The sequence below is a fragment of the Ascaphus truei genome, chromosome 3, assembly GCF_040206685.1.
Source record: "Ascaphus truei isolate aAscTru1 chromosome 3, aAscTru1.hap1, whole genome shotgun sequence".
NCBI lineage: Eukaryota > Metazoa > Chordata > Amphibia > Anura > Ascaphidae > Ascaphus > Ascaphus truei.
The window spans coordinates 318,397,914-318,418,040 of record NC_134485.1 but is presented as its reverse complement, the minus strand read 5'-3'; the positions used below and the strand labels follow the sequence as shown (position 1 = coordinate 318,418,040).

Sequence of the window (20,127 nt, the reverse complement as noted above, 5' to 3'; positions counted from 1 at the left end):
CTAGCAACCACCAGAGAGTGTCAGCCTGAGAGATGGATACTGATTGGTTCATCCAAAAGCAGTGATCACCAATCAGTATTCAACCTGTTCTGATATGGGGCAGGGTTCCAACCCCCAATCTCAGGTTATACATTCTGACACTCTCCTAAATTATTGAGAATAGTTATGTCTGGAGTGTGATCCTGGTCTTCCTCCACTTGTGGACTGAGGAGTTTCTTCCTCCATCCCACCAGGGGATGGGATGGAAGAGTAATAGGCCTGAAAGAGACCAAATGCCTGAGTCAGGGCACTGACCAGCAAGTGAGAAAGGAGAGAAAAGGGATGCATCTGTGTTTGCGGTCTGATTATCATCTATCTGCAATAAAGCCAGTTGTACCCAGAATAAGTGTGATTACTGTCTGCTGTCTGCTGCTGTGTGAAGAAAGATCAAGGTGTCAGCATGGCTCATTCCCTGCCCCTGCAGAGAATTTGTGCTGACTGGAGGCGCTGCACCAATGAGGAATAAAAAGTAACCTGCACCCCTGTTCTGGCTCTCCCCACACCATCGCGGTGCACTCAGCCCTCCTGTTCACCAACAGGTCACAGCCCAACACACCTAGAAGTAGCTGGAGAAAGCATACCCAACCCAATCTCACTTAGGGTGGGGGTAAAAGGGCTACATACTGTAATAATGTATGTTAATATTTGTTTTTCGTCCTCCAACCCTATCGTACTGCGCTACAGAATATGTTGGCACTTTATAAATACATGATAATAATAATAGATGGCTAGAAAATAGAAAATGGTTTCATTATGGCAGCACTGTTACATTGATAAATGAGATCTATAAGAAAATAAGAGTCATAATAGAGCTGCCACAGTAGTGTCAGCGCAGATTTTTTTTACATAACTGTAGACTAAAATTCTTGCTCATGATGATCACACATGGTCATACAGTGAGTCCTTGGGTGACAGACCAGTACTTGGAGTGTGTATCATAGTCCTGAGAGCTGAAGGTGTTCTGTAAAACACTAGTTCCGGAGACAGTGCAAAGCTCTCTATGTGAACAGGAACTTCTCAGTGCATGCTCTGTAAGAGAGCAGTTCAGCTTACTGTCTCTGTGCAGATGTTATTTACAGACAGACAGCAGACAGAGGTGAGTTACTGATTGTTGCATATGAAGAGATGATGATGCCGCATGTGCTTCTTTTCCAAAAGATTACACTATTATAATGCATGCTGTCATTTAGTTTTAAGAAGTGGTGCCAAATAGAGAAGCTGTCATGTCATTTGTAATGAGGAAAATGTTGACAATAGGATATGGAGGTATACATGTTATTTTTATTATGATATTTCATTATTGTAATTATTTGTGATACAATGCAATGCATGATTTCAGGTTTCATTGCCATCTAGGGAACATATTTAAAGTTGACTTTCATTTAACTAACCTACTGCAAATCTAGATATCTGTCTGTTAGGGTCCTGTGCACCATATACCATGGGTGCAGACATACATAGAATGATTATAAGCATGCTGGCCAACTTTCCCCATCTACCATATGTCTTAGCCTAAAAATGTATAATTCTGTATTTTGTTTAACCCTAATGCAAGTGAATAATATAGGACTGTTCAATTGATGGCCACCTTCTTCACAAATGCATTATAGTTTCCTGAACACATGATTCCTGAAACACCCACTCAGCGAAAGAGTCTCAAAAGGGCAGAAAGTATCCATGTGACTATTATTATCACACAGGGGAAAAGTTTAGTAGACGTTGCATACAGTATGGAGATAGAGATTTAGTGGATCACGTCTTTAACTATTTTTCTACTATAAGAAAGAAAATAATCTATTGGCTATAAACATCAGCGATATATAGAGAGATCCAAAATGCTTTTGATTTATTAGATTAAGATAATAAATGAATTTCTAGTGTTATCTGCTATGCTTTTTTTAAAGTAATTAAAGGGCAGGAATTGAAGAACTAAGTTATCATTAGTATATGTTTGGGGAAAAGCATTAGTATATGTTTGTTAACATGAAAGCACTTGAGGTTTCACAAACGATAAAACTTCAAGTTTTTAGGGGATCTTTGTCCATTTGTCTCAACCCGTCCAACATTCAAAATATGGAAAAATACTTAAGTTCCCCTTTCTGTGGTTTGATATAAAAATATATAAGTACTTGAGAAATGCTGTTTGGATCGTTGCTTTTAAATTATGCATATAAAAATCACTATATAATTGATACTTATGAGAACAAACGCTTCCCATTATATTTGTACAAATGCGTACTATATTTGTGCAGAGGACAATGAGGCTATTCTGAACTTACCGGAAAATAGGAAGTTCAGAACAAAAAAATAATAATAATTATATCTATAAAATAACTTCTCTATTTGTTTGCAGCCCATCACCGTACTCTCTGGCATTAAGGGGTTTAGAATGCAGTTTCAGAGAATTAGGCAATGAAAGGGTTAATAAAGGACATTCAGTTCAAAGAATATAACCAGCTCCTGTCTGCTCAACGTTTAAGGGTAGTACAGTATATTATATTTTTTCAGTGGTCCATAACTCTTTTTGAGCAGGGGCACCACTGAAGGTTTTTTTTCTTAATCTATGGGCACCCCTGCTCATCGGACCTCACATCCCCCACCTTGCTTACATGCATACACCCTCTTTTTCCTTAGCACCCACTCACCCACCCACCCTCTTCTTACACACTCCACATACACCCGTACACATCTTACCATTTCATCTCAACACACACCCCACAGTTATCTCCTCTTCTTGCACAGCACACCCATCCTCTTTCTTAATCATAAACACCACATTCAACCCCCTTCTCTTACTTACACCACATACCTTCCCCCTCCCCAGGAAAAACACTAGCCTCTCCTTCCTCCTCACACCCACTCCGCCCTTTTTCCTCCCACCTTCCCACAACCCTCAAACATGTCAGCTGCTCGGCGGGTGCATCTCGCGTTTTCCGGAGATGAAGAGGCTCCTCTCTCTCTCTCCTCCTGTGCCAGGCTGGGAGAGGAGAGGCAGATCAAAGCCTCTACGTCTCCAGGCAGCACAGGAGCTCCTGCTGAGCAGCCAGCAGCCCCTGAAATACACTATCAGATATCTCAGTGTATTAACATTTTGTTAGTCTGCACATCTCTTTAATATTGCTTATCTGTAATAAAATAACTCACAAGGAAACTCTGGGTGAATTTGTGGTACATTTAATGTATAGTTTAAACCTTAAAATATTAGGCTACCCTGTAGTACACAGCTCTTCAACTGGCAGACCACGAGCCAAATACAGCTGGAAAGGCCTTTGAGTTGTCATTGTAGATATATAGACAGCTAAGTGCCATTTTTCACACTGAAATTCACTTGTAAGCTTAAGTAATGTGAATATATGGTACAAATGTTATAAATGCCTGCAAATTATTAAAGTATAATATTTTTTTTATTGTTTCCAAAATGACATTATGATACACTTGTGGCCCTTCTACTCCTATATTTGTTTCAGAGCTGGCTCTTTTGGAAAGCTATTTGAAGAGCTTGTTGTACTCCATTGATAAGGCATGTGCACACCTTGTACATAGAGTATTGCCATGCAGTGCTTTACTAACCGCTAAGGCAAACTAGGAGTTAACCCCTTATGTTGTAGCAGTATCTTAGACCTGACCTCCAGCCTACTGTGTAACCAACAAGAATAATGCCATTCCTGGTCTTCTTACACTGCTTAGCGTGGTAAATACACCATCGCTATAACTGAGGGAATGTCGCAATCAACTTTTGCAATTGGCTCTCACAAGTGCTACTTGGTCTGAAAAGACACACTGGGAATTACATTGCAGTCAGATGATGGCATTATTTATTTATAAAATATTTTACCAGGAAGTAATACATTGAGAGTTACCTCTCGTTTTCAAGTATGTCCTGGGCATGACTATACAATAGCTGGGCTGCCCAATGTGATGGTTGCAGCAGATTGCTCACTGTGTGCTAGTGCTACATGTGTGCAATTACAATTGTAAACCTTTCGATTTCATAAATGAGCGGTTGGTTTGTGGCTCCAACTGGAGAATTCTTGTCGCATAGAACACATTGCCTCGGAGTGACATTTGACTCCTCCCTTTCTTTCTCTATTCACATTCATGGCATGGCTACAATTTGTTGCTGCTTTCTCCTTAACATTGGCCACATCCGCTCTTTCTTCTGTCAATCTACTGGTAAATAAAACACCAAGACACAAAAGCCCCACTGGCACCTCCAATCTGAAAAAAAAATATTAAGTTAAATACTATCTGTTTTCTTCTCATAAGTAAGGGTAATTTGGTTACATTATCTGCCCAAAGCCTGCAACCACCTCAACGTAAACCATTTTCTGTAGATTCTAGTACTACCTGTAAACATTCTCTTCACCTCTCTCATGGAGGAAGACATTTCTCAATAGACTGGTCATTCACAGGTGTATAACAGGACCTGCTATAAACAGTGAGATGTGTGAGGTTAAAACAAAGAAGGTCACAAACCTCCAAGCAAATGTTACTGTCATGTACAGCATACCTGGGAGAACGTGACTGCATATGGGACAACGTTTAATACACAGCTCTCTAGCTGTCCTAGTTTTCACCCTCGCAAAGGTCCCTCAAATGAACAATATCTCACCTCAATCCGTCCCAATATACCATCTGTCAGGCAGCACACTTGTGAGCAGGTGACTTAGGTATGTAAGCAGGGTTAATACACACGGCTACTGTAGCCAACTCACCTTTCTCTTGCGCAAGGTACTTTCGATAAGTTAATATTAACCACTTACTCAATTGCAATCATATCTATCCGTTCCCACCACCCAAGAAATATGCAAATATATGTAATTAATATATGTATCTGCCAGGGTCTCGGGTCCCAGTTTATTAAAGAAAAACTATGCACTTAACACACACATCTGTTGCAGCAAAATATGTCCAAAAATGTAAATACTCTCTACAAAGCGTGCAAACTGTTAATTAAGAGCCCAACGCATTACTTATTTTAATATAAGTTCATTTAAATATATATGTAACCCTGCTTCCTATCGCTGGCAAGCTGTTACTCTGTGCTGTGTTACCTGCTGGCTCACAGGGTCCGAGCCTCTGCCACGGAGAGCCTGGGGTGCATACAATATATATATATATATATATATATATATATATATTGTGACAAACGGCTTACTCCGGGGCTCCGCCGTCTGTCCGGGACTGTTAGAACACGGTCTTTTAGGGTAGGTTAAATGATGAGACGTCACGTACTGTTCCTTTAAACAGGCTATGCCTGGTTTATTCAGTCCCAGGCACTGAGACTGCCACAGTTTAAACAGAAAACAAAGCCAAACAAAAAGCTGCTCGTCTGAGCGATAACTTAAACTTAGATGTCCCTGACTCAGAGTTGGAAGTGGCTTGTCCACTTCCACCAACAAAATAAGTACCTTTGCAGTCTTTAGACAAACTAACAGAATGAATGAAGCGATTTGGGAAAGAGGCTTTCTCACCCCTCTGCAGTTCAGCAGCCTTCCAGGCTCTTGGGCGGGGCCCAGAGGAAACAGGAAACAGGTCTTATATACCTGAACTCTAATCAGCATGACAGGTGACAGAAAACAGGCAGCAGACAAACTGTGGAATGGAGTGCCTGTACCACGAGGCTGCCCTGTTCAGCTTAGACAGGACAGAAACTGTTCAGTATCCTGGGAGCCCTGTATATGGAGTTTATTACCAACCCCTGGTTTCTGTCACATATCCTCCCCCCCAGCTCAGACCTCGAGGGGTGAGCGACCATGGATATTAGGGAGTGCATCCTTGACAACCCGTCGGCATTGCCATGTTTGTGCCCCGACCTGGGTTCCACAGAAAATTTAAAGGGCTGTAGGCTTAGGAACCACCTGGTCACCCTAGCGTTCTTCTCCCTATTTTGACACATCCAGGTAAGGGGTGCATGATCTGTGACCAATCGGAACTTTCTCCCCAACAGATAATACTTGAGTGTCTCTACAGCCCACTTTATTGCGAGACACTCTTTCTCGACTATGGAGTAATTTTTCTCCTGGGGATTTAGTTTCCTACTTAAATAAAGGATGGGGTGCTCCTCCCCTTGAGACTCCTGGGAGAGTACCGCCCCCAGCCCTACCTCAGATGCGTCGGTTTGGACTACGAACTCTTTGGAGAAGTCAGGTGTGACCAACACTGGTTGGGCACAGAGAGCTTCTTTCAGGCTTCTAAAGGCCTGTTCGGCTTCGGGGGACCACTTTACCATTAGCGGTCCTCTTGCTTTTGTGAGGTCGGTTAGTGGGGTTGCCTTAGTTGCAAAATTGGGAATAAACCTCCTATAGTAGCCAATTAACCCCAAAAAGGTCCTTACTTGTTTTTTTGTGACTGGCCTTGGCCAATTTTGTATCGCCTCTACTTTGAGTGTTTGTGGTTTGAGTAACCCTCTACCAATAGAATACCCCAGATACTTGGCCTCCTCCAGACCAATAGTGCATTTAGCGGGGTTAGCAGTTAGTCCAGCAGACCGAACTGCGTCGAGCACAGCTTGGACCTTTGGAAGGTGGGACTGCCAATCTTCACTATGGATTACCACATCATCCAGGTAGGCGGCAGCGTACCGAACATGTGGTTTTAAAATTTTATCCATCATTCTTTGGAATGTGGCGGGAGCTCCATGTAAGCCAAAAGGCAGCACCTTATATTGAAAGAGGCCGTCTGGGGTTGAGAAGGCTGTTTTTTCTTTTGCCCTTTCTGTGAGGGGAACCTGCCAGTACCCTTTTGTTAGGTCTAGGGTTGTGAGATATCGGGCTTTGCCCAGTCTCTCTACAAGTTCATCCACCCTGGGCATAGGATAAGTATCAAATTTTGACACCGCGTTTAGTTTCCGGTAGTCATTACAAAACCTTGTTGTACCGTCTGGCTTTGGGACTAAAACTATAGGGCTGTTCCACCCACTTTGGATTCCTCAATTACGCCTAGTTTTAGCATTTTTTTAACCTCTAAACTTATAGCCTCTCTCTTGGCCTCTGGGATTCGGTACGGTTTAAGGTTAACTCGGACCCCCGGTTCAGAGACTATGTCATGTTTAATTACGTTAGTTTTACCTGGCTGTGTAGAGAAGATTTCTTTGTTCCTTCTCACTAAACTCTGGACCTCTCGTTTCTGATGCACGGACAGTGTTTCAGCTATGCTAACCTCTGGGTCAGTTTCTTGATTCTCTGACGGACCTGGGGGTACTAGGGTTAACAAGACCTCTCTATCTTTCCAGGGCTTGAGTAGGTTTATATGGTAAATTTCCTCAGGTTTCCTCCTACCTGGCTGCCTTACCCTATAATTTACTTCTCCCACTCTTTCCAAGACCTCATATGGCCCATGCCATTTAGCAAGGAATTTACTCTCCACGGTGGGAACCAGAACTAGTACCCTATCACCTGGAAAAAAAATTCTGACCCTAGCACCCTTATTATACGTATTCCTTTGTGCTTCTTGAGCTTTCTCCATGTGTTCCCTCACTATGGGTAGGACTGCAGCAATGCGGTCCTGCATTTGGGCAACATGCTCTATTACACTTCTGTAAGGGGTAACCTCGTGTTCCCAAGTTTCTTTGGCTATATCCAGTAAGCCCCTTGGATGTCGGCCATACAATAGTTCAAACGGGGAGAAGCCTGTGGATGACTGGGGAACTTCCCTAATGGCAAATAACAGGTATGGTAACAAACAGTCCCAGTTTTTCCCATCCTTATCGACCGCCCGGCGTAACATGCTCTTTAAGGTTTTATTGAACCTTTCCACTAAACCATCTGTTTGTGGATGATAGACTGAGGTTCTGAGATGCTTGATTTTTAGGAGTTTACATAGCTCTTTTGTTACTTGGGACATAAATGGTGTTCCCTGGTCAGATAAGATCTCTTTAGGAATTCCGACCCGGGAAAACAGAAGTACTAACTCTTTTGCTATGTTTTTAGCAGAGGTGCTACGTAGGGGAACTGCCTCCGGATATCGGGTAGCATAATCTAATATTACCAATATATGCTGATGTCCCCTAGCAGACTTTATTAGGGGTCCTACTAGATCCATAGCAATCCGGTCAAATGGTACCTCTATTATGGGAAGGGGTACCAATGGGCTGCGGTATGCTTTGAACGGGGCGGTGATCTGACATTCTGGGCATGAGGAACAATAGTTTGTAATTTCTGCCAGAACCCCAGGCCAATAAAAGCTTCGGAGAACCTTTTCTTTTGTCTTTTCCACCCCTAGGTGTCCCCCCAATGGATGACTATGTGCGAGGTGTAATACTACGTTACGGAATGTCCGTGGTACCAACAATTGTTTAGTTGTAACTGATTTTCTTTTATCAACCCGATATACTAGGTCGTTCTCTACCTCGAAGTAGGGGTAAGCAAGTGACCTATCTGGTTGGCCATGAGTACTATTCTGGTCCCGTATATTTCCCCTTGCTACCGCTAATGTGGGGTCCTCCCACTGGGCCTTCTTAAAACTCCCAGGACTGACCTCTAGGTCAGCGAGGGTCTTATCCTGTACTGGGGTGGTAAGTGCCTGATCAACATCTTGATTTGGGGTATTCCCTACCAAAGTAGTGATGGGGAAGGGAATTTCACAGCACTCCTCCTTTTCCCCTTTCTTATTTGGGCCCTCGTCAACCTCCATTTCTGAAAAAGGGAAAGGATTTGTTTCTTCTAACACTTCGTTATGGTCTGCTATTGAACTCTGGGCGCTATTCTGAGCTGGGGACCACATTTTTAGAAAATGGGGAAAGTCGGTCCCTATTAACACATCATGTGCCAGTTTGGGTACAACACCCACCTTGAAATCTAAAGAACCAAATTCTGTTTCAAAAAAAACATCAACAGTGGAATATTCATGATTATCCCCATGTATACAACAAATTGCCACTCTTTGTGAACTGTTTACCTGTTTCTTCTTAATGGGCAATAGGTATTCGGACACTAGTGTGACCATACTCCCAGAGTCAAGAAGTGCCCGAACCCTCTTACCATTAACCTTTACAAATGCCCACAGATGGTTATTTAAGGGGTCCTCTGGGCTAGGGCCCATACATTGGGACAACAGCGAATAAGGTTCCACGCTGTTGCATTGCATGGGCTCATCATTTAGTGGGCAGATTTTTGCTGTGTGGCCCCTCTCATGACAATTTACACATTTAGGTACATAGTCTGTGTCCCACTTAGAGCCTTTTCCCGGCTCCCCATGTTGGCTATTGCCCTTAGTGTGCGAACCACTGTTGCTGGTGCTGCGTGAAGGTGGTCGCCGCTCTTCAGCTCCCCTTAACCCCGGTACCCTTTTACCGTCTCTGGAAGAGTCCTGGAACCTCGGGTAGTGGGGTTGCTCCACGACTGTGGGTTGCGGGTGCTCTCCTGCTGCATTGTACCTTTCTACGAGGGCCACAAGCTCATCCGCATTGTGGGGGTCACTCCGACTGACCCAATGGCGTAAGGCAGAGGGAAGTTTCCTCAAGAACTGGTCCATGACCAACCGTTCCACGATGTGGCTTGCTGAGTTGATCTCGGGTTGTAGCCACTTCCGGGCGAGGTGGATGAGGTCATACATCTGGCTTCGGGTGGCTTTATCCATCGTGAAGGACCATGCGTGAAACCTTTGGGCGCGAACAGCCGTGGTTACGCCGAGGCGGGCGAGGATCTCGAACTTCAATTTTGCATAGACGTTAGCTTCGGCTGGCTCTAGATCAAAGTACGCCTTCTGGGGTTCGCCGCTTAGGAAGGGTGCGATTAGACCAGCCCACTCAGCTTCTGGCCATCCCTCTCTCTGTGCCGTGCGTTCAAACGTGAGAAGATAGGCTTCCACATCATCCGAGGGTCCCATCTTCTGAAGGTAGTGGCTTGCCCTGATCATTTTCGGAACTGGGGCTGCCGCTGCCAGTGGAAGGTTACTGATAGTCTCCCTCAGGATCTCGAGTTCCTGCTGTAAGCCCTGAGCGAACCGCTGTTGCTCCTCTTTCAGCAAGCGGTTTGTCTCTTGCTGGTTTGCATTCGCCTGTTGCAGGGCTTCATTCGCGTCTCTCTGGACAGCGACATTGCGTACCAGCGCACTCACCACGTCTTCCATCTTGTTTGGAGAGAGAGAAAAAAAAACCTTTTTTTTTTTTTTTTTTCTTTAAAGTTCTTTAACCCCCAGACCTTTTAGTGTTCTGCCCGCATTCTCCACCATATGTGACAAACGGCTTACTCCGGGGCTCCGCCGTCTGTCCGGGACTGTTAGAACACGGTCTTTTAGGGTAGGTTAAATGATGAGACGTCACGTACTGTTCCTTTAAACAGGCTATGCCTGGTTTATTCAGTCCCAGGCACTGAGACTGCCACAGTTTAAACAGAAAACAAAGCCAAACAAAAAGCTGCTCGTCTGAGCGATAACTTAAACTTAGATGTCCCTGACTCAGAGTTGGAAGTGGCTTGTCCACTTCCACCAACAAAATAAGTACCTTTGCAGTCTTTAGACAAACTAACAGAATGAATGAAGCGATTTGGGAAAGAGGCTTTCTCACCCCTCTGCAGTTCAGCAGCCTTCCAGGCTCTTGGGCGGGGCCCAGAGGAAACAGGAAACAGGTCTTATATACCTGAACTCTAATCAGCATGACAGGTGACAGAAAACAGGCAGCAGACAAACTGTGGAATGGAGTGCCTGTACCACGAGGCTGCCCTGTTCAGCTTAGACAGGACAGAAACTGTTCAGTATCCTGGGAGCCCTGTATATGGAGTTTATTACCAACCCCTGGTTTCTGTCACAATATATATATATATATATATATATATGGGTTCGGTGCAGCGCCTCCACCTGCGACAGGTCCCGCCAAAGGGGGAGTTAGTCTTCTAGGACATCTATACAAGAATTACTCTTACACGACCATGTTCTAAAACCAATCTCGTTTACTGATAGATTAACCTTACGATACATTACATGCCATGACATTCCGATAAGCTAGTACACATCATTTAACACGCCACGGAGGACGTCAACACTCTTGCGCCTCGGCGGACGCCAACAGTAACTTGCGCCTCGTCGGACGCCAACCGTAACTTGCGCCTCGGCGGACGCCAACAACACTTCCCCAATCCCGCCACCGGGTGATCCCACCTCGTGTCCAGATACGCTAATCAGTTCTCCCGTTCCCACAGGTCTATGTATGTGTATGGGTGACTGCACAGCCACTATGTCTTAGGTGATTGAAAGATAGAGTTGGTGCACTTGATGTAATACCTGCCGAGCACTCCGGTGCTCGGAACTGCTACGATTCTTCGAAAAGAGTCTCTGAGGGCACCACGCTCTTGCCCTTGCCGGATCCGGGTCGCTTCTTCTCGAACTCTGGCCGCGCTACGGGGTCGGAGTCCGATCTCCTTCTAGACAGAATAGTCCCAAATAATACTACTAGTTGGGGGTAAAACCCTTACTATGGGTGTCCCTAGCTCAGCTTGTCTCTACGGTGACTCAGGGCTAACTGGGCCGGGGGCCCCTGGCCTGCGCCTGGGAGTATATCCTCCCAGTGCAGTATCTCCGTCTCCTCGTCTCTCCACGAAGCACTCCCTCCACGTGCGCCCAACCTCTGCCTATATCTCTGGCAACTCCTCCTCCCATAGGCTAGAAACTCTCACCTGACCCTCCCCGCAGGGCTGCTTTACTCCCGCCAAATGCACTCTCCTCCTTCGCGGGCTTTTGCAACTACTCTTTGCAAGCACAACCTCCCGTTCTATGGGGTGAACCAGGGGTAAAGGCTACATCCTCCCCCCTGTGGAATCCAACGTCCCCACTTGGAGACTGACAATAACACAGCCATTATATAATTAAAAATACTAATATATTGGTTCCTCTATCAATTTGTACATTTCACTGAACATGATAATCACGGATTGCACCCGGCTGCGAGCCCACTGCTGAGACTCGTAATGAGGTGCCCCGAACTGATCATAAACCAACCTCGTGGGAGGTTGGCCGGCTCTTTGGCTTCTGCGAATTGGCTCTTCCGCTACCTCCTTGGGGGAGTAGCAATGCTCATCGGGAGTCTCCAACTCGGCCCTTGAGGGGCGGGGTAGATCTGTAAAGTCTCGTGATACAAAGCACGGGCTCTGGGGATTTAGTGGCGGACTCACCGGAGTCAGTGTCTCTGTCATGGGGCCAAGGGGCTCTTTGCCCGTAGCTCCTTCGGGAGATGCCCCCGCGGCCGGAAGGCCCCTTTGAGAGGTTCCTTCCTATGGATCGTCCAGACTTTCATGTCCTGATGACAGATCCCCACTCAGGGGAGATGTAGGCCACTCTACCACTCCTTCTTCTATTTGGGGAATGGGGAGCAGATGATTTCAATGCCACGTTTTTATCCGACCCTCAGAGTCTTTTATCCGGTAGACGGGAAGGCCAGGCATTTGAGAAACCACTTCGTATACCCCCTCTCGCCAGCGGTCAGCCAATTTATGCTTTCCCGGTACTCCCAGGTTGCGGAGCAGTACGGCATCGCCAGTCTTAATGTCTCTATGTTTTACTTTGTGATCATAATGCCTTTTGTTTCCGGCATTCAATTTTTCAGTGGATCTCTCGGCTTGCCCATAAGCCTTCTGCAAGTTTTCTTGCAATCTTTGTACGTAGCGAAAATGGTTGGAATTGTGTACCCCATCGGTGGAGACTCTTAACTGTATATCCACTGGGTGGCGAGCTTCACGGCCAAACATTAGAAAGTAGGGGGAGAACCCGGTGGATTCGTGTCAGGTGCAATTATAAGCATGAACTGGAGCTTCCACATGGCGACTCCACTTAGTCTTCTTGACACCTGTTAGTGTGCCCAGCATGTCCAGCAGAGTGCGATTGAAACATTCAGGTAAAGCATCCCCTTCTGGGTGGTAAGGGGTAGTACGTGACTTGTTAATGTGTAAGAGGTTCAGCAATTCTTTTATTAGTCTACTTTCCAAGTCCCGTCCCTGGTCGGAGTGCAGACGTTGAGGTAGCCCATAATGCATGAAATATTTCTCCCAGATTACTTTAGCCACCGTAATAGCTTTTTGATCCTTGGTCGGAAATGCCTGGCGTAGCAGGTATAATGATCAGTGATGACCAGCACGTTCCCGATACCATGGGTGTCAGGTTCGATGCACAAGAAGTCCATGCAGACTAAATCCATCCGTAATCTTTAGATGACCCATGGGGGCAGCTCGGGTGGGCAGGGTCTTGCGCTGGATACACCGCACACACCTACGACAGTGAGGCTCTACCGATTCTCTCATTTTTGTCCAAAAAAATCTATCTCTCACTAGTCCGAAAGTCTTGTCCACCCCCAGATGTCCGTGTTCATCATGGAGAGCTTTCAGCACCAAGGATTGTAGTCGTTTTGGCAACACTAATTGGCGGCGATTCGGATGGTCATGATACTTCACCACTCGATACAACAACCGATCTTGAATTTCAAATTTGTCCGCCTCCCGCATTAGTATACCCCCGACATCCCCCGGAGTCTGGCGTAGCAGTCCCCGTCGCTTTTGTCGAAGAGCCTCCCAGATAGTTCCTGCGACCGGGTCCTGTTCTTGATAACGTATCATATCTTCCCAAGCAATGATCTGATCGGGGGCCACTTGGGTCTCGATAGGCTGCCGGTATGGCGGTGGGGGCACACCCTAGGGAGTCTTCCACCCGTAACTCCGAAAAGGCTATTTGCTCATCTATGATGGCGGCCGTGCCGCAGAGGGCTCTTATTCCCGGCCCGGGGATCTCTTCCCACTGATCTTCGTCGTTGGTAGGGAGCAACCCCGGTCGCCGCGACAAGGCGTCCGCCCCAATGTTTAAAGGCCCAGGTTTGTATTTTAAGGTGAAGTTGTAATTGAAGAGCGCGGCCAACCAACGATGTCCGGTCGCATCCAGTTTGGCGGAGGTCATGATGTAGGTTAGAGGATTATTGTCGGTACATACTTCGAACGACACCCCGTACAGGTAATCCCGAAGTTTATCCACTATGGCCCATTTAAGGGCCAAGAATTTGAGCTTGTGTACCGGATAGTTCGGTTCACTGGTGGTGAGACTGCGGCTGATGTATGCTACGGGTCGTAACCCCTCAGGATATTTATGATGCAACACGGCTCCTAAACCGCTCAGGCTGGCGTCCACGTGCAGGATGTAGGGTTGGTCGGGATTGGCGTAGGCCAAGACCGGAGCAGCCATCAGACTCTGCTTTAGGTCGTGGAAGGCTTGGTCACACTCGGGGGTCCATTTATCCCCGAAGGGCTGCTTGGCAGAGTGGGTCTTCTGGCTCGATTCAGACGGGTATATGCGGAGCAGACTGTTGAGGGCTTTGGCCCTTCTTGAATACCCCTTGTAACAGGGGACTTATCCCTGTTCAGTAATGTTCCTTTAATCTAGCAGTGTGGTAGTTAATTACTAAACACCACCTGCCTGATTAGATTGTTTACAAAAAGCCTGCCTTTGAGACAGGAAGTGACTGACTCCTTGGCTCTGACTGAGAGCTGACCTTTGGAGACACCACAATGTCTTGAGTTCTGCCAGCCACACAGCAGAGCTGATTGCAAGACACCCAATAAGACTTCTAAACCTGGATGCTGGTATTTTTCTGTGCACGCACGGGTGTGGTTCCAGGAGAGCAGAGAAGCTTACTCTACAGCTGATAAACAGATAAGACTTTCATTATTAAGAGACTGCTTATATCTGCTTATTTTCATGCTATGTGTTTGGGATGGGAGAAATGCGTAACTAATGGAGATGTGAACTAATTGCAAGGATTTCACTAGAAATACTCCCAAGTGAATGGAAGTTTTGTTCCCCCCTGTGTTTGGATAATTTCCTGATGAAAAGGAAAAGGCACAATAAAGCCTATTATAATTTCACATTATAACGACTCCAATTGTGTACCTCTGTGAACGTCCGTCTACACCCCTCCACAAAACGCCGATAGTAGCCGCAGAAACCCAGGAACGAGCGTAGCTCCCCCACATTCTCGGGACGAGGCCAGCTAACGACAGCTTCTATTTTTGCGGGATCAGTGGCGATTCCGGCTCCGGACACGATGTGTCCTACATACGTAACTGAGGTCCGACAGAACCGACATTTGTCCAGAGAGAGTTTGAGGCCTACGGCTGACAGCCTTTCCAGTACCTTCAAGAGACGACTCTCATGCTCCTCCAAAGTTTTCCCGAGGACTATGATGTCATCTAGGTATACCAAGCATTCTCGGGGGTTGAGGTCTCCCAACGTTTTCTCCATTAATCGCTGGAAGGTGGCGGGCGCTCCGCATATGCCTTGAGGCATGCGAGTGCACTGATAAAACCCAAGGGGGCAGACGAAGGCAGTCTTTTCTTGATCCTCGGGGCTCATCGGGACTTGGTAGTATCCAGACCGTAGGTCTAGTACGCTGAACCACTGGCTCCCGTGTAGGGCATCCAGGATCTCTTCTATACGAGGGAGGTTATATTGATCCGGTACCGTCCGATTGTTCAGCGTCCGGTAGTCTACACACAGCCTCACAGTTCCAATTTTTTTTCTCACTACCACAATGGGAGAGGCGTAGGTGCTCCGAGACTCAGTGACTATCCCGGCGGCCTCCATGTCATGGATAGCGACTCTCACATCCTCCACATCCCGGGGCGCGAGTCAGCGCGAACGTTCTCTGAAGGGCCTCTCATCCATCATGCAGATGGTATGCTGGGCGTTGCGGCTACACCCCACATCCATTTCCTCGGTAGAGAATACGGACCGTCGTTTTTCTAGTTGCGCCCGTAACCGGTTCTTCCAGGTCCCCGGCAATTCGGCCAAGCCGAAATTGAAGTCTGTCCCTGTTTCTTTCACTCGGGTCGTATTTGTTTGCACGGCCTCTTCCACTGAACTAACTGGATAGATTCTTCCTATCTGCTGGCCCACGTCAATGAACAGGGAGAAGGGTGACAGATTCTGCACCATCACATCAATCCATCTAGGGATGGCGCCCCGCCAATAGCGAAATTCGGGCACGAGCCGATACCCTCGCATCACATCTTCTAAGGGAGTACTTTCAAGTGAGAATTGTTGGTCTTCGGCTAGACGCTCTGCATAAGCACACCAGAAGGAAATTCTTTGCGTTTCTCCGGGAAACAGCTTTGTACACCCCTTTCTCCCACAAAACAGCAGTCCGTAGTCATCTGGAGGAGATCGGGCTGGGCGGGATCGGATTGAACCAATTGCAGCTGCAGACTGGACATGGGGAGCTCTTTAGTTTCATGTAGATAAGCCCGGATGACCGCTTGTACAATATCGGCATTGGTGCCGAGGATAATTGGCTACTTGGGGGTGTCTCGGGGTTCCGGACATACCAAGGCATCCACCTTCATGGGGTGAGACTTTCCCGTGTTGAGCTGTTGGATTTCCAGGTCCACGGTCACTAACCCATCGATGGGATAGTCGTCGTTGCTCAACCCGCGTACCTTGATGTGATCCGCCGGTCGCAGCGGACGCTTCTGAAGATGATGATCATAGAACCCTCGGTATATAATGGTGACTTGGGATCCGGTATCTAGTAGTGCAGAAGAATAGATTCCATCAACTAAAACTCGGATCAGCGCTACCGGTCCCACTCGATTCCCATCTTCTATTGATTCAGCCCTTCCGGACAGGGTGGCGTCGGAATCAGCATCTGCTGCATACACCTCGCACACCATGGTCTGGGACGGGAACTTCGGGGGTGAAGGGCTCCGTAGTCGAGAAGCGCCCAGGCGGCAATCGTAGGATAGATGCCCCCTCTCCCTGCACTTGTAACAGGACATATCTCTGGGGATGGCCCGGCGATCAGGCGGAGGGGACGACCGTCCCGCGGAAGTCGATTTCTCAGGACCAGGCTGGTCCGATTGCTCCTCTTTCTTCTCTGTACTTCCCCTGGATTTAGCGCCGCCGCTAACTTCTAGTCTCTGAGGAGAATGTAGCATTAGATGCGTTTCGTGTTCCTTCACCTGTTGCAGTAGCTGGATGAACGAAGGGGGGGGGCCCCCGAGTGAGGTGATCACGAATCATGGTGGCTATTAGGTGAGAAGGACTGGATCCGCGGAGGTATTGCTTCCGGAGATACTCATTCATCTGGGAAGGTAGTACATATTTATAATGCAGCAGCGGGCCGAGAGATATTTGCACCCGGTGTATATAGGCTGATAGCTCTTCCCCATCCTTCTGGTTTATGGCATAATACTTGGCCCACAAGGCCCCGTCATCCTCCTTCGCACTATAGGCTTCGGCCAGGAATTCTATCATCAAGCGAGAAGTTAGATCGGGGTACTGTTCGCGGTGTATTCCTATCAGCGTGGCCACCGTGGGTCGCAGACACTCCATGAGCAGCTGGCGTTTTACTACATCTGTGCATGACCACTCTTCCATCACTCCCCGCGTGTGCTCCTTCCACGTCTCTACCCCATCTTCACCGGTAGGCACCGGGAGGGTCCCCAAGAAGGCTTTTAGCTTCCGGTAGTTCTGAGCGTGGGTGGCTAAGGTAAGCGCTTCGACTAGCGGCGGCAAACTGGGGGGGCTAGATAGCAGATCTATTTTGTCACTCAGTTTCTTTAGCAGGTTACTACTCACTCCACTTCCATAGATGCGCTGTATTCTGGGTTACTGGACACGGAGCTGTAGCTACCGACCTCACTCTCGGCATAGTGGATCAACGGGAGGGTGGGGTCGTCCTCCCCCAACGGGCATGCGAAGGGGTTTCGAAGGGGGTAAACGAAAGGACTACCACCAGGAGGTGCATTGAGCAAGACCAGGGATTGTGGAACGGCAGTTTCCAACGCCAACAGGTTACGCCGACAGTCTACAAGTAAAGTATTCCACTTGGAGTCGTGATCTATCATTACATCTACCAGGCGAGCTTTGGCAAACCCCGGGAGTTGTCGCAAGGCCGTCTGTAAAGTCTCTAGGGGCAAGGCCATGGGCACTCGGGCCAGCGCTACGGCGCGACGAGTGGGAGTGCGTACTTGATGGGCCCAATCTCGTATTTCTTGACGGGTGGGCAAAGCCATGGTGATCACAATTTAGGTTCGAGGGGCACCCCAGGTCTTAAATCTCAGCAGCGCCTCCAAATGTAACCCTGCCTCCTATCGCTGGCAAGCTGTTACTCTGTGCTGTGTTACCTGCTGGCTCACAGGGCCCGAGCCTCTGCCACGGAGAGCCTGGGGTGCATACAATATATATATATATATATATATATGGGTTCAGTGCAGCGCCTCCACCTGCGACAGGTCCCGCCAAAGGGGGAGTTAGTCTTCGCAGGACGTCTATACAAGAATTACTCTTACACGACCATGTTCTAAAACCAATCTCGTTTACTGATAGATTAACCTTATGATACATTACATGCCATGACATTCCGATAAGCTAGTACACATCATTTAACACGCCACGGAGGACGTCAACACTCTTGCGCCTCGGCGGACGCCAACAGTAACTTGCGCCTCGTCGGACGCCAACCGTAACTTGCGCCTCGGCGGACGCCAACAACACTTTCCCAATCCCGCCACCGGGTGATCCCACCCCGTGTCCAGATACGCTAATCAGTTCTCCCGTTCCCACAGGTCTATGTATGTGTATGGGTGACTGCACAGCCACTATGTCTTAGGTGATTGAAAGATAGAGTTGGTGCACTTGATGTAATACCTGCCGAGCACTCCGGTGCTCGGAACTGCTACGATTCTTCGAAAAGAGTCTCTGAGGGCACCACGCTCTTGCCCTTGCCGGATCCGGGTCGCTTCTTCTCGAACTCTGGCCGCGCTACGGGGTCGGAGTCCGATCTCCTTCTAGACAGAATAGTCCCAAATAATACTACTAGTTGGGGGTAAAACCCTTACTATGGGTGTCCCTAGCTCAGCTTGTCTCTACGGTGACTCAGGGCTAACTGGGCCGGGGGCCCCTGGCCTGCGCCTGGGAGTATATCCTCCCAGTGCAGTATCTCCGTCTCCTCGTCTCTCCACGAAGCACTCCCTCCACGTGCGCCCAACCTCTGCCTATATCTCTGGCAACTCCTCCTCCCATAGGCTAGAAACTCTCACCTGACCCTCCCCGCAGGGCTGCTTTACTCCCGCCAAATGCACTCTCCTCCTTCGCGGGCTTTTGCAACTACTCTTTGCAAGCACAACCTCCCGTTCTATGGGGTGAACCAGGGGTAAAGGCTACATCCTCCCCCCTGTGGAATCCAACGTCCCCACTTGGAGACTGACAATAACACAGCCATTATATAATTAAAAATACTAATATATTGGTTCCTCTATCAATTTGTACATTTCACTGAACATGATAATCACGGATTGCACCCGGCTGCGAGCCCACTGCTGAGACTCGTAATGAGGTGCCCCGAACTGATCATAAACCAACCTCGTGGGAGGTTGGCCGGCTCTTTGGCTTCTGCGAATTGGCTCTTCCGCTACCTCCTTGGGGGAGTAGCAATGCTCATCGGGAGTCTCCAACTCGGCCCTTGAGGGGCGGGGTAGATCTGTAAAGTCTCGTGATACAAAGCACGGGCTCTGGGGATTTAGTGGCGGACTCACCGGAGTCAGTGTCTCTGTCATGGGGCCAAGGGGCTCTTTGCCCGTAGCTCCTTCGGGAGATGCCCCCGCGGCCGGAAGGCCCCTTTGAGAGGTTCCTTCCTATGGATCGTCCAGACTTTCATGTCCTGATGACAGATCCCCACTCAGGGGAGATGTAGGCCACTCTACCACTCCTTCTTCTATTTGGGGAATGGGGAGCAGATGATTTCAATGCCACGTTTTTATCCGACCCTCAGAGTCTTTTATCCGGTAGACGGGAAGGCCAGGCATTTGAGAAACCACTTCGTATACCCCCTCTCGCCAGCGGTCAGCCAATTTATGCTTTCCCGGTACTCCCAGGTTGCGGAGCAGTACGGCATCGCCAGTCTTAATGTCTCTATGTTTTACTTTGTGATCATAATGCCTTTTGTTTCCGGCATTCAATTTTTCAGTGGATCTCTCGGCTTGCCCATAAGCCTTCTGCAAGTTTTCTTGCAATCTTTGTACGTAGCGAAAATGGTTGGAATTGTGTACCCCATCGGTGGAGACTCTTAACTGTATATCCACTGGGTGGCGAGCTTCACGGCCAAACATTAGAAAGTAG

General features: G+C 47.8%; 1 protein-coding gene across 1 annotated transcript in view; it reads left to right on the top strand.

Moving 5' to 3' along the window:
* Positions 1-1,116: 1,116 nt before the first annotated feature.
* LCP1 (lymphocyte cytosolic protein 1) overlaps positions 1,117-20,127 on the top strand; it is a 138,028-nt gene continuing 119,017 nt past the window's right edge. The window contains exon 1 of the mRNA XM_075591134.1: positions 1,117-1,135. The gene's annotated coding sequence lies outside the window, so the exon portion shown is untranslated. The remainder of the gene's footprint in view (positions 1,136-20,127) is intronic.